General features: G+C 43.9%; 1 protein-coding gene across 9 annotated transcripts in view; it reads left to right on the top strand.

Annotated features, from left to right (window-relative positions):
• LOC135487615 (glutamate receptor ionotropic, kainate 2-like) overlaps window positions 1-13,850 on the top strand; it is a 223,255-nt gene that overhangs the window by 56,745 nt on the left and 152,660 nt on the right. The window lies entirely within an intron of this gene.

The raw sequence follows: 13,850 nt of genomic DNA, 5'->3' as shown, positions 1-13,850 counted from the left end.
CAGCGCAATGATTGTTCATGCTTATGTACCTTTGCGTATGAAAGAGTCCACGATATTGCCAATTCCAAAAGATAAACGTAAATCACTGTGTAACTCAGACAACTACAGAGGGATTGCTCTGAGCAGCATTTTAGGAAAGGTACTAGATAATATTCTGCTTGTAAAATACAAAGACGTGTTCTCATCCAGTAGCATGCAGTTTGGTTTCAAAAAGAAAATGTCCACTACTCAATGTACCTTCGTATTGAACGAAACAATACAGTATTACAGAAACAGAGGGTCTGGGGTGTATACTATGCTACTTGATGCATCCAAGGCATTCGACAGGGTGAACTATCAAACTTTTCAAACTTTTGTTAAAAAAAGGGTGCTGCACTCTAGTTGCGAGATTTCTGGCGGTGTTATACACGGAACAAAACGTCAGCGTGTCATGGAATGGAAAAAAGAGTGCCACATTTGGAGTGAGAAATGGTGTGAAACAGGGCGGAGTTCTCTCCCCTATACTTTTTTGTATGTACATTGATGAGCTGTTAGAGAGACTTAAAAGTGTCGGTTTTGGGTGTTACATTGGTTCGATGCTTATGGGTGTTTTAGCATACGCGGATGACATTGTCATCCTAGCGCCGACTAGGTACGGGTTGCGGAAACTACTGTGTGTATGTAGTGATTTTTCGATTGATTATAATGTGATCTTTAACCCTGAAAAGAGCCAGCTTCTATACTTTAGTGCAGATGGTGTACTGCGCGACCACCTTCCAATGCAATGGTCGGGGCAGAATATCGTTGTTAGCGAAAATGCGATTCATCTTGGACACTTCATTGGTACTGATTCATTAGAGAGAAATTTAGATACTCTAGTTTCGTCTTTCTAAGGTACCTTCCATACATTCATGCCGGTATTTAGGCCTCAGCCCCAAGTTACCATTACAATGGATCATTCAGTTCTATTCAACAACACTGACCAATGTGAATGGCCGAACTGCATGCCGTTTGCACCGGCCGCGACGAGACGGTCAATGCACATGTCCCAGGAAATGTCAGTTTCATTCAAGGGTTTATTCCAAAATCGGCAAATGGGTTGATTCATACAGAGTGTGCCAGAAAAACAATCTTCAACATTTTAATGTCTCGTTAAGAAAGCCCCATTTCAGCATCCAGACCTACAACTTGATGTGGATATCAGATTGACCTACCTCTTATTGAGTCCCAAATTAATTAGTGAAATTAATTCACTACAGAGAAAATTGAATTTCATAAAATTTAAAATTTAGTAGGCCCTGTGCCTTGCTTTTGCCAGACGCGATGTAAACGGTTATTTCATGGCTTTATGGCACACGTTGTCACTTTCTTCTATTAAAAACATGTCTAGACATCCTAGGCCTGTAAAGGCCTAACGCCGATGATCACTCGCCCCCAGACAAACAGTCAATATGGAACAAGAACCCTTGAGAAAACGGCGAAGGAGCTATTCGATATCCGAGAAAATAACGTACTTGCGGGACCTTGAGACAGGGCTATTGAATGGAACAGTCGAAAGCATGAACGAGTTTGCCGAACATTACAAGATCCCAGTTTTAACGTTGAGAAAGTGGAACCTTGAAGACCTGGAAGAGAAAGAGCGCGAAGGTCGCGGCAAGGACAGGACAGTCAAAGAGCGACTGGTGGGTCAATGGCCGGTAGTCGAGGAGCGTGTTTACCAATGGTACCAGCGGCTGAGGGAGAGGAGGCTGCCTGTTGCGATCCAGGACATAGAAGTCAGTGCTATGACGATTTTTGAAGACTGGTGGAATCAGTTGCCAAACGAACAAAGACAAGGCTTCATAGAGTCCAGACCTACACAGCACGTTTTCCACGCTTCCGCCGGATGGGTAGAAGCATTCATGAAGAGAAAGAAGATCTCTCTCCGGAAAGTGAATATGAATACCAGCACTCTGCCGGCTGACGCTGCCCAACGTGTCAAGGTCTTCCGCGACGACGTGACGCAAACGATCGATCAGTTTCAGATTGCCTTGCAATTCCTCTTCAATATGGACCAGACGTTTGCACTGTTCGAGTCTCGTCCTTTGTACACAGCCAACGCCAGGGGAGCCAAGTCGGTTGACGTGCGGACGTCACGATCCAACACCAAGCTGGGTTGTACGGTGACCCTTACCATCACCGCGACGGGAGTATATAAAGTTACAGGCGCACATCACTTTTCCGAGGACTGGTTTCGTCCGACAACTGGCAGCCCTGCAAGAGGAGGACTTGCCTGCAAACATTATTATAACCTCCTCCGCTACAGGTTGGATGAAGGAGAAGACTGCCAATCATTGGTTAGATGAAGTATTCGAGCCATACATCACCACACAAGATACCGATCAATTTCTTCTCCTCGTGGATGGGTACAGAGTGCACCGCACGGAGAATTTCGGTCTCCGAGTGACAGAATTGGGAGGCATCCTCAATTTTATCCCGGCATGCTGTACGTCTCTGGCACAACCCCTCGATGTTGCCGTGATGAAATCCTTTAAGAACAATTTGCGGAAGACGTGGAAAGCCTGGAAAAATGACAACACCCAAGATGACGGGACCTGTGAACGTATTGGGCTGCGTGAGGTAGTTAATATCGTGAGTGAGGCTTTGGAAGCTGTACCTCCGCAAGTAATTGAGAGTGGATTCGAGTCGGCCTTGTTCAGGGCAACCCCAATTGACGCCGGACCACTGCGGGAGCTAGACCAAGAGGGGGAGGAAATTGGGCTTGAGTTTGTCAACATTCTGGAGGAGGAAATAGAAATGGACTGAATTTACTGCGACTCAGCATTGGTTGTACGGATTTTTCCGATTCGAACGTGAACATTTTTTTGAACCATCCTGTACGTATAATGACACTTTCCTTCAACTGAATCAGTCGATAAGCCTGATCATCAAAGGGATATTCATTTCATGTTTCGTCATTATTAGGCCTTTTAGCACGGTGCGGGTTCGAACCGGATCGAGGAAGGTTTGCTTATTTTTTGCACGCTGATAGAAACTGGCCACAATGACCAAAGGCTCATTTGTGCGTGTAGAAAATATCCGAACCTTCCTCGATCCGTTTCGAACCCGCACCATGTAAAAAGGCCTTTTGACTATGGACAATCTGATCAATTACGCGACCCGTCGAGAAATGTGTCAGTTACACCGATGAACTTCATTATACTCCCCTGCCTTGCCCGGCGCCATCCAATCATGTTCCAGATGGTGTTTGCCCTGTATGTTGGAGGCGGGCTAACCTGGGCTTAATGACGGTACCTTAGAAAGACGAAACTAGAGTAGTTCTGTGGCTATGATTTACTCTCGTAGTAACAATTTAATATCTGTGTTTGGTCATTGTTTCTCTCATATCAAATACAAGCTCTTCAAATCATTTGCAATGGCCCTGTATGGCTGTGTCTTATGGGACTTCACTCCTAGGAAACTAGAAAAAGGGTGTGTAGCGTGGCGGAAATGTGTCCGAAAATTTTTTAATTTGCCATATATGACCCACAGGAACCTGCTTCCTCTGATCTGTGTTGATACACCATTTGACATACAGCTGTACGCACGCTTCGTTTAATTCATGTACTCGGTTCTAAATAGCGGAAACGAGCTTGTTAGGAGATGTGGCCAGTTGGCACTCGAGGGTAGTAGATCTACGGTATCAAAAAACATTGCAATACTATGTGAGAAAGCGAACTGTTGTAGAGATGACGTATGTAATGTAGATGTAAGACGACTTGAAAATGTAGATCAGTCAGTCAAGGACAATGCGGGTGTTATAAGAGACTTGGTCATTATGAAGGAAGAAAGGAACTTTGAAATTCTGGAGAAGGAAGAGATTGAGTTTATCTTGGCTGATCTGTGTGTGGGGTAGGGTAAATATCAAGGTGTAAAGACAATTTTGTCTTGTTCTGTTCTCTTTTGTTGTAGCACATCACTTTGTATCTGCACTTGCACCTTTTGATTGTACTTGTTAGTACGAATAAAGAACTATAATAGTAATAATAAACTTATAATTGTCCACAAGGCACCAATAAATGTATGAAAGTCCACAGAACATGCTTCACAGCATTTGGGTTACTCATTACTAATATACTGCTGTACGGTACACACTAGATAACGCTTTAAGACACATTATTTGTTTAAGTTTGCTCATCTGCGAATCTAGCAGGCGGTCTGCTAATACGACCTGAACGGCGCATGACGTAACCAGTTGGCTCATTTGGAGCCTGAGTCTCTGAATTGTTCAGCATTGGTACAGGCTTAGGAAGAGGAATCTTACTGGCATTTGGTTGTTGTGCACATGCACCAGTGGGGACAGAATTGTCCTTTTTCTCAGGCAGCGCAGAAGGTACAGACGAACTGCTGTTCATTACAGTTCCTTGCATGTTAGATTTCGGTGGTTGCGGCGGCGCACGTTCACCATGAGGTTTTAAGCGAAGATGTTGTCTATTGCGCCTGAGCAATGTCCCATCAGTTGTTTTCACCTCGTTAGTCCTTTGCTTTAGCAGTTTGGTAATTGTAGCAGGTTTCCATTCCGTTTCTCCCCTTTGAATGGGCTGCATTCGCACAGTATCGCCAGGTTTCAGCTGTTTCAAATCCTTTCGATTGGTGTTCAGTCGAACAGCGAGTCCATTTTTCAGATTTTCCTTTTGTCTGATTTGATCTTTGAGAGGGGGCGCAGAGTTTGGTTTGAGTAACTCTGCCGTAGTTGGCACAAGTGTTTTAGTGCGGCGACCCAAAATTCACTGGACAGGGCTTGAGTCCAACCCTTCGGTGGGCGTATTACGCGCATTCAAGAGTCCTAAATATGGGTCCTCATGCGACTTGTGCGCTTTTTTCAACAAACGTTTTGCTTGCTTGACTGCGGCTTCAGCAACTCCATTTGCTTTTGAGTTTCCAGGGCTTGAAAACTCATGTTTGAACCCCCACTGAGTTTCAAACGTTTTGAACTCAGTTGCCGTAAATTGCGGTCCTCCACTCCACTAACCACTGTATCAGGAATGCCGTAGCGCACAAAGTGGTTTTTCATCTTGGCGATGACAGTGCCGGAGTTTGTCTGCGGGATATAGTCTAGTTCAAAGAAGCCACTGAAGTAATCAGAAGTCACTAGATATTGTTTTTCTTTGTAGGAAAACATATCAGCGCCAACCTTTGCCCATGCACGCTTTGGTACTTCATGCAGGTACAACATTTCAGCAGGCTGGCGGTCCGCAAATGTTGCACAGGTAATACAAGACTCGATGAATTCACGGAGTTCGGAGGACATTCTTGGCCAAAATAGGAGCTCTCGGGCTCGTCGCAAGCAAGAGTTAATGCCAAGGTACCCTGCATGTATCTTATCTTTCATTTCACGGCGCATGCTTTTCGGAATCACAAAACGTTCACCGCGCATAATAATGTCATCCAACATTGAAAGTTCGTCTCTGCAATTGAAGTACGGAACAATACTTGTAGGTAGGTCACTTTTGTTGTCAGGCCATCCTTGCGCAATGGTTTCCATCAACGCTGTAAGTTCAGTGTCTCGCGCAGTTTCATCGCGTATTTTGCTCAGTTGATCCTGTTTGATCGGAGAGAAATTAATGAGGTTGACTGTTACAAGTTCGGTTTCAGGCTTATCGGCAAGTGGAGCCCTCGACAGCGTAACTGCCAGAGGAATCGCGGTCCCAGCCTTATGCGTAAGGTCAAAATCATACTTTTGGCTACGTAGGAGGAGTCTCTGCAGGCATCGTGGTGCCTTGTACAACGGTTTTGACATGATCGGTACCAAAGGCTTGTGGTCGGTGATAACGTGAACTTTACGACCATTGGTGTAATGATGGAATTTTTCGAGACCAAAACAAATTGCGCACATTTCCTTCTCTATCTGAGCCCAGTTCTTTTTACTATCCGTCAGTGATCGGCTTGCATATGCGATAGGTCTTCCATTTTGGAGTAGGGCTGAGCCTAGCCCATACTCACACGCATCATTCTCAAGTGTCAGTTCCTTTTTAGGATCATAGAGAGCAAGCACGGGTGCTTCACAGACCATTTTCTTTATGGCAGTGAAAGCAGCGTCCTGAGAAGAGGACCACACAAAGGGTGTGTCCTTCTTCGTGAGGTTGCGTAGCGGCGTTGCTACAGAGGTTAGATTCGCCAGAAATTTCGACAGGAAGTTAACTATGCCCAGAAAACGTTGGAGTTCCTCCAGATTTGTTGGAGGGGGCATGTCAGCAAAAGCACGGACTTTCTCAGGGTCCACTTGTTATCCTGTCCTACCGACTTTGTGTCGCATGAAAGTAATCTCGGGCATGCGCAGTTCCAGTTTTGACAAGTTAAGCTTGATCCCCTTTTCACGACAACGCGATAGAAAGTTCCTCAAGTTCTTGTCATTGGTTGCAACATCCGGACCATGGACAACGATGTCGTCGGCAATACACTCAACACCATCGAGACCATCGATGGCCTCCAGAAGCTTTTTCTGGAACAGTTCGCTTGATATATTCAAGCCAAAAGGTAGACGGCGCCACCTATATCTGCCAAAGGGAGTTTGGAACGTTGTCAGCATACTAGATTCATCATCAAGTTCCACGTGCCAAGTACGCGCTTTTCACATCCAGCTTAGTGAAGACACGGGAATTTGCCATGTTATGGAGAGTGTCATCCAAAACAGGCAGTTGATAATGCTCACGTTTAAGAGTACGATTTAGCACAAGCGGAGAGAGACATATGCGTATGTCACCAGACTTTTTCTCCGCGATAACCATCTGGTTAACCCATGGGGTCGGTTCCTCAACCGTAGCTGAAACCCCAATATCAGCTAGCTTAGTCAGTTCAGTTTTCAGTCTGTCACGAAGTGATATAGGTGTGCGGTGAGCAGGAGAGATAACAGGATGAACAGAGTCATCGACCTTTAGAGATACTTTGCCTGGGAGTTTCCCCAAGGCCACCATCGAACACATGGATACTGGGATTGGACAGGAGTGCGTGATGAGGGCCGTGCGTGGGTCTCGCATGCGGGATGTGCTCGAGGGGCGGGGTAGGGGTTGGGCGGAGCGAGGGGGGGGTTAAAGGCTAGGGTAGGCCTAAGGGTTTAACAAGGATTAGGATTAGGGTTGGGTCAGCTAGGGATAGGGGTTAGGGTTTAGGGCTAGGATTGAGGTAAGGCCTAAATGCATGTCTTTTCCTTCCTCACCTCAGTTTTGAATAAAAAGGTATAAATAAGACACGCTTCAGCTGTAACCTTGTTTCGGCTTTCTTGCATCATGATTCTATGAATCTTTTATAATGGCCGACCCTTGAAGATTTTGGTATGTTAAGTCTTTCTTTGACCTATATATAAGGTTGACCTTTATATAAGGTTGACCTATATATAAGGCGAGGTGAGAAGATTTTTGCCAAGCCACCCTGTTGGGCTTAGTTGCCGGCCTTGCAACCTGGACCTTGCAACCTGGACCTCTTTTCTTCACCCTGTGTCTGAAGTGCGCATCCACTTTCACGTTGACATCGAGGAGATGGTGCAGGATTGTAACATACCTTCCACGCGAGGTTTGACGTAGTTATGCGAGTGTCAATTATGCTTGTTCAAATTCTCGGCCATATAGCAAAAAATAGCCGAGATGACCCCATGTTCTCACATCAAATAAAGAAACTAGATGTCTTTGGCTATCTGCTGCTGGTAATGTCATTCCCTAATCATTTATTTTAACCGATTTAGGCCCGTTTGAAGATCGCACACATCTTGCCATTTCTTGGTCTATTCTTTACCATTTTCAGCATCCAAGTGGTGTCAAAGGTGGCGCCACCTATCGGTTCATTAATGAATTAATGAACCAATTATTATCATTAATGTTTATTTCGTATGGTAGTATACAATTAAATATACACATTCGTGCAATTGGTGCGAGTGCGTCAAAAATTACAATCAGGTGGATTTAAGGAGATCAAAATGAACACACATGATAATGTTATAAGAATGAAGAGGATGGGTCTCAAAGTGTGATATTTAGAAGTTTAATCTATACACACCATGTCAATGGTAGATATTTCCTCCCGAGATAATAAATCATCCCCAAAGTCCCTCATAGAAAAAATATCTGTTATTTGTTACCACCTACGATCTAAGTCGATGTCATCTAAGGCTGGTACTGGTATTTGGGAATTAGCAAGGTTAAACCAATCTCAGTTGTATTTATGACAAAAACCTTACAGTTTTCCGAGAGGAGATCTACTACCATTTCCTGCAGATTTGAAGTAGATAGATATAGCTAGATAAAATACTAGACTTTAAAAATTAATACATGTAATACGGTGTTCAGCATGATTTAGAATAATATGGGGAAGGCTCAGGCCTTGATAGGGAGCTCTTCGTTAATAGGGCTGGTGAGCGAGAAGACTAGCACACAATGTCAATGTCAATGATGGCGAGTAGTAAGCGTGAATAGTTTGAAGGTAGCGCGTGCGTTTGAGTTAGTGCGCATGCGCTTTCTACGGAAAATTGAAATGGCTTGTGTTGTGGACGAGTGGTTTCAGGTTTCACGGTAGGATTTTGTCATGAAAACGGGGAAATAAACATTGAGACCAATATACTTTCAAGATTATTGCATTATAGATAGGACCAGACCGTCGACATCCTCCCACACGCCATGACATTGACGAAATCGTCGTCGAAACCGGCAGTCCCTGACCGATCATGTTGGTGTGCATGCGTACTACGGAAAAGTGAGCAGACTTGAAATCTTTTGCGGACTTTTGCCAGTTCAAAGCACGATTTCTTCGCGGTAAGAGAAAAACAATCTCTGGCAGCGATGCAGATCGTTGTTTAATGCATTTCGATTCGCACCAGGGTATCGTCACACTTTGATTCGCCCCTGTTTTGACGAAATCTCTAACCGAACAGCGGCTACTCTGCGTAAAAATCATCGGTCCCGTTGCATTATTTTGGAAAAAGAAAATCTCTCCCCAAGTAAATTGCTGTGCATCGGCATATACGATTCGCGTGCAAAAATTTCACCTGGGCGTGGAGGTTTTCTGGTTCCGGGTCAACTTTTTTTCGTTGACGGTATACACACACACACACACACGCACGCACACACACTCTCTAACCATATAGCTCGCTTAAGAGTTCTCAATCAATATCATTAATTATGATTAGTATCAAGCGCGCACTTTTCTGCGAAGCGCTTCTATAGTTAACGTGCATACGTATCCAATGTAAACAATGTTTCTCATGTCCATGGATTCGATTCAAATTGCTTAAATTTGACTTATAATGGTCGCCAAAAGAGATAAACGCGCGAATGAAGCGACTCGGCTATTCTGAGCTCCTACAGAGAACCACATGAATATCCACACTGTTTTTTAATCAACCTTCAATTTCAGGGGGTTTCGGAGGGTTCCCCCTCCGACATATGTGTTTTGATTTTTGAGACTTCAGTAATAATAATCAAAAGACGCTTAAAATGGATACAATACCGAATTAATCAAGCAAAAACCGGGCAGGCGTTTCGAGAAAAAAAATATTATTTTGAGATTTAAATAAACCTCTTCAACGAATTCGACATGAGCCGTGGTGGGACCCGAAGACACCTTATGGAGGAATGTATGTTTTTATGGGGTACCATTAGTTTTGCAGGTCTTCTGGTTATTCCTAAAGAATAATCAATATTCGCTAGCAGGCTTTTTATGCTCCCAGATATGAAGAGGGTTCTATGTTCCTCAGGTTCTTTGTTCATCAGTCTGGTTTTCCTCAAGAGTCAAGTGTCTTCCAGTCTCTTGGCCGGCAAAAACCCTTTCCAACTAATTTTTTATGCATTTACCATTCGGCAACATGGTGGGGAAAATCTGATCCCTGACCCCTTGGATTGGTTGCCCAGATACAACCACATGCAATTTACTCAAGGAAGCCACCAGTACTACCTCTTGACTTTCTTGCCAATATCATGCCAGTGAAAAGGAAGGGTAATGATGGATGAGGGTTGGGGTTTGGGTACTATGAAATGGGTACCTTTGACTTCCTCGCCCGGGGTTAAATGTGTCACAGGACTGTACCACAATGAAGGTTTGGGGGTTCCACTCGAGCGCCCCGGGGTAAGCTGACATGTTTTAGCCAGGTTCTGGCTAAAACATGTCAGCAGGACGGGGTCCCCCAATGCACTGGCTAAAACATGTCAGAACCTGGGGGTTGGGGGCTCCCCACATCGACAATTGCGCGAGTTCATTAGAGCTTGCACTTTACATTATGAATCTGCCAGAGTGCCAGACTACGATAGTCCGGACACCTTTCAGGGGAGGGACATTTTCCATTTCTTTGCCGGCTATTATGATGATGGAGTTGAGTTGCTGCTAAAGAGATACACGGAGAAAACCGTCTATCAAAACAAAAAATTGGCGGTAGGAACTATAGCAGGTTACCAACCAGGGGGTTTGGGGGGTTTCCGCCCCCCCCCCCCCACCTAAAGGCGCTGCGCGCTTACTAGGGCACTGCACTGATAATATTAAGTCATTGTGAGTCCTAGGGGAAATTCAAAGAATCCCACGAACACGTTTCCTCCATGCAGCAGCTATCCTGCCTTTAAAAGGGGATGAGAGGTCCCATAACTGACGTCCATATAATGACATGCAATATGACTTAAAGAGTGAATATTTTACATCAAAACTACATGTAGCATAACGAAAGTTGGTAAGCGATACGTTTGTTTTACGATATAGGTCATTAACCGCTACCTCTATGCTTCCGGTCCAAATTGTATTTCTAGGTGGTTTTCAGAGGCACTAGCGGTCATTCTGATACCGTCAAAACTAAGTGAGATTTGTACATAGTCCCTGATACCAAATATAAGTAGTTTACATTTACTTTCAATGAATTTGATATGTAATTCAATTGAGAACTTAGTTGCCACTGCAAGCATACGCTTTAGAGATGTTATAATTGGTGCTAGTATAATAATATCATCGGCATATGCAAATTGCCCAAAGAATACATTTCCGATATGACAACCTGTCCCATAGATGCAATGAAAATGCCGTAGACTTCTTCTCTGAATTCATACGAACACAGAAACGTGTAGAATGGTGCATGATTTGGCCTTAGCAGGAACTGAAAGACAACCTCGTGTCGGATGCTGGGGGCCTATTCGACGCTGCCCTTGACACCGTCCTCCGCACTGTGTAGTGTAACCTTAATGGGCCATACGTCAAATTTTGCATTTTTCTGAAACGCCTAAAAAAGGTTCATAAAACATTGGAAGGCCACTAACCACTCTCTGGTACCCATTTAAACACCATTGGGGAATATCGGCATGTCGCCAGGGCAACTTGAAGGCACTATGCCCGAATCTGCATTTTGGCTTGAAATCGCTTTATCCGAATGTTGGTGAAAAGTTCACCGTTTTGCGTTTTTGCTTTTAATTTTCAAATGGCCACTGGAACCAAGCCTTTTCACATTAACCCATGATGTTACGTTCCATTGTGTTTGTAATCACCTCTAGTTTCTGTATCTGTCATCTAAAGGGGCATTATTGAAGGTGGCACTTCACAGTGGGGACGAGGTCCGTTTTGTCCCCCCAGGGAAATATTGTACAATGTAGTTCTTAAGACCCGGGCTGTTACCGTTTTCATGAATGTGTCCATCCTGTACCAAATACTATTTACTTTGACGCCCTGGTCTTAGTTTCCATGTGCAGAGGGATCTTTGGTGATTTAATTAGACTAACATCTGTGCCATTTGAAGCGGGTCTCAATCCCCAGTTTGACCTAAATATGTAACTTACCTTCCATCAGTCACGCGAGGTTAGGCGTAGTTGTGCGAGTGTCAATTATGCTCGTTCAAATTCTCGGCCATATAGTTGTAGCGTGAAACCGGGTCGAGCGGTAAGGCTTCACCATTAAAGAAACACAAGACAATGTCACAACCCTGGGCATCCAAATATCGACGACATTAACGAGTTCGTCAAGTACTATGTCACCACTGATCTGTCACAAATCTTCTGTCCTAATGGACCAAGGAACTTAGAAACAGAGGACTAAGAGTCATATCCAGTAAATTTTAAAGATAAACTGAACGCATGAGTATTTACAGTACTTGCATATTTCTACAGCATCATAATTCCTAGCAAAACGATTACACACACTGATATCTCCCTCATAGTCACGACATAATTTATCCTTTCTGAAGCACAATCGAAAACAAAGTGCTAAGCAGTAGGCCAACGGGTTCGCTCGTGAGGCCAATAGTTACAAGGGCAACCAACAGATAGCCACTGATTCATTGCCAGGGAAGGGTTGGACTACCTTCATGCTAAGGTGTTCTAGTACATGTATTCTTCAAAGGGCTTTCCATGAGGACTGGGCCACCTCCCGTGCTTAGCCTTGCTAGAATTGTCCCTTTGACCAGAGATTTGAGGGTTGGGCTACCTCCCATGCAAAGTCATGCTGGCAATTTCTAGTCAGTGGATCTGCTTTGAGGGTTGAGCTGCATCACATGCCAAGTCGTGCTGGGAACATTCTAATTGTTCCAGCCGGTTCCACCGATTTTATACCAATACCCTGGCAGCAAGGTTGGTTAAGCGAGGTTAGCATGTGATGATGCAAGTGCAACATTACAGCAGTGGGATCGGTGTATCGCCATTTCGCCTACAATCATTTCGCCTATAACCATTTCGCCTACAGCCATTTCGCCTATAACCATTTCGCCTATTACCCATTTCGCCTACTAGCCATTACGCCTACTTGTCGATTCGCCTACTAGCCATTTCGCCTACTTGTCTTTTCGCCTACTAGCCATTTCGCCTACTTTTACTGCTATTTTTGTTTTTTTATGAATTGGAAGGAAAGTAGGACTTTCTGGATATTTGTATTGAACAGAGGTGGTTTGAGGCAAAATTTTTAGCTGGCAGATAGGAGTACGGTCACTATACATTAGCAGAAAATTAGTTAGTTTGCTTATGTTGTGTGACACACTTTATAGTGATCCAATTAATTCAGTAATTAATCCAGTAACCAAATTAGAGCTTCAACGACAACAAATTAGTGTATGATGATTGGGACTCTAAAAGGGAAATGGGATACAATCCTCTGCTACAGTAGGCCTATATAGGGCCAAACATATATTTTTGACAGATACCAAATAAATGTGGTGGATTTGCAAATCCTCTGCAACAGTAGGTATAAGGCCTGATAACTTATATTTTTTACTGATACTAGTATCAATATGGAGGATTTAAAACAAATATATTCAGAATTATGTGAAATGGCATTTTCTGTATGTAGGCGAAATGGCAGTAGGCGAAATGGCGAGTAGGCGAAATGGCGGGTAGGCGAAATGGCAGGTAGGCGAAATGGCAAGTAGGCGAAATGAGAAATAGGCGAAATGGCAGGTAGGCGAAATGGCTGTAGGCGAAATGACGGTAGGCGAAGTGGCTGTAGGCGAAATGGCATTTTTTGGTAGGCGAAATGGCTGTAGGCGAAATGATTGTAGGCGAAATGGCGATAAACCGTGGGATCAGAGGTAGTGTTTACATAATCTAAAAAATCAAAGTCTAAATAACTCACCATTAATTTGTACCAATATGTTCCAAATGTCATACGACTAAATTATAATACCAAACCCTGATGAAATATCCAAGCATATAGCCAAAGAGGGCTTAGAATTCTCCCTAAAATTGTGCTACTGCTACACCCATATTCCAAAATAGGTCCAACCCATCCGTGAATTCCATCTATCTTTAGCTCACTTTAGAAACTTCATTGTGTTACAATCTGATAACATCGCACCTGTTGTGAGTTTGCATAAAACAATGGCCTAGCTTCTAAACCCTGAACATACTGTGTATACTAACTGATAGCGTTAGCCTAATATTGTTACATAGCGA

The sequence above is a fragment of the Lineus longissimus genome, chromosome 5, assembly GCF_910592395.1.
Source record: "Lineus longissimus chromosome 5, tnLinLong1.2, whole genome shotgun sequence".
Classification (NCBI taxonomy): Eukaryota; Metazoa; Nemertea; class Pilidiophora; order Heteronemertea; family Lineidae; genus Lineus; species Lineus longissimus.
Note: the sequence above shows the minus strand (reverse complement) of the source record. Positions and strands in the feature narration are given on the sequence as shown.